General features: G+C 50.7%; 1 pseudogene; it reads left to right on the top strand.

Moving 5' to 3' along the window:
* Nucleotides 1-369: 369 nt before the first annotated feature.
* Nucleotides 370-1,442, top strand: LOC100950376 (annotated as a pseudogene).
* Nucleotides 1,443-1,638: the final 196 nt, after the last annotated feature.

Raw genomic sequence — 1,638 nt, 5'->3', positions numbered from 1 at the left:
GAATGCAAGCTAATATGTCCCTTCTGGAAAGAAGTTTGGAGAACACTCAGGGAACTAAAAGTAGCCCTACCGTTTGATCCTGCATTTCCTCTACTAGGTATATATCCAGATGACCAAAGATCATTTTACAACAAAGACATTTGCACAAGAATGCTTATCATAGCCCCATTCATAATTGCCAAGTCATGGAAGCAGCCCAAGTGCCCATCAACCCATGAATGGATTAACAAATTGTGGTATGTGTACACCATGGAATAGCATGCAGCCATAAAACGGCAGAGACCTTACCTCTTTTATGTTTACATGGATGGAGCTAAATCATATTCTTGTTAGTAAAGTATCTCAAGAATGGAAGAAAATGGTTCCAACATGGCAGCAGGGGTGGCCAGGTGGGGGGCTGTGGTGGAGGAGTTCGAGGATGTGCCTGATGTGGAGCTGCTGGAACCTACGCTTAGCAACATCATCCAACAGTGCAGCCTAAAATGGATCTTCATTGGGGGCAAGGGTGGCGTGGGGAAGACCGCCTGCAGCTGCAGCCTGGCAGTACAGCTCTCCGAGGGGCGAGAGAGTGTTCTGATAATCTCCACGGACCCAGCCCACAACATCTCAGATGCTTTTGACCAGAAGTTCTCAAAGCTACCTACAAAGGTCAAAGGCTATGACAACCTCTTTGCTATGGAGATTGACCCTAGCCTGGGCGTGGCAGAGCTGGTCGAGGAGGACAACATGTGAAGCATGGACAAGAAGATGATGCAGGAGGCCAGGAGCGCCTTTCCTGACATCCACGAGGCCCTGAGCTATGCTGAGGTCGTGAGGCTGGTGAAGGGCGTGAACGTCTCTGTGCTGGTGTTTGACACAGCGCCCATGGGACACACACTGAGGCTTCTCAACTTCCCCACCATCGTGGAGTGGGGTCTGGGCCGTCTCATGCAGATCAAGAACCAAATCAGCCCCTTCATCTCACAGATGTGCAATATGCTGGGCCTGGGGGACATGAATATAGATTAGTTGGCCTCCAAGCTGGAGGAGACACTGCCTGTCATCTGCTCTGTCAGTGAACAGTTCAAGGACCTTGAGCAGACAACCTTCATCCGTGTATGCATTGCTGAGTTTCTGTCCCTATATAAAACAGAACGGTTGATCCAGGAGCTACCCAAGTGCAAGATTGACACCCACATCATCATCATCAACCAGCTTGTCTTCCCTGACCCTGAGAAACCCTGCAAAATGTGTGAAGCCTGCCACAAGATCCAAGCCAAGTACTTGGACCAGATGGAGGACCTGTATGAAGACTTCCACATCATGAAGCTGCCACTGTTACCCCATGAGGTGTGGGGGGCAGACAAGGTCAACACCTTCTCAGCCCTCCTCCTGGAGCCCTACAAGCCCCCCAGTACCCAGTAGCATCACCACCAGCCACAGCTGCTGACATTTCACACCTACCCTTCACCCTTCGCATCCCCCCAGGGCAGAGTTCGCACAAAGTCCCCCCATAGTGCAGGGGAGCCACTTGGGGAGGCAGGAGTCAGGGAGGGGATGGGTGGGGTTAGTGGGGGCTCTACTTGCCCCCCACCTCTCCCTGCCTCTCCTTCTTCAATAAAATGATCTTAAATTGCAAAAAAAAAAAAAAAAAAAAAG

The sequence above is a fragment of the Otolemur garnettii genome, unplaced genomic scaffold (genome assembly GCF_000181295.1).
Source record: "Otolemur garnettii isolate 467f Iridium unplaced genomic scaffold, OtoGar3 scaffold00011, whole genome shotgun sequence".
Lineage (NCBI taxonomy): Eukaryota > Metazoa > Chordata > Mammalia > Primates > Galagidae > Otolemur > Otolemur garnettii.
Note: the sequence above shows the minus strand (reverse complement) of the source record. Positions and strands in the feature narration are given on the sequence as shown.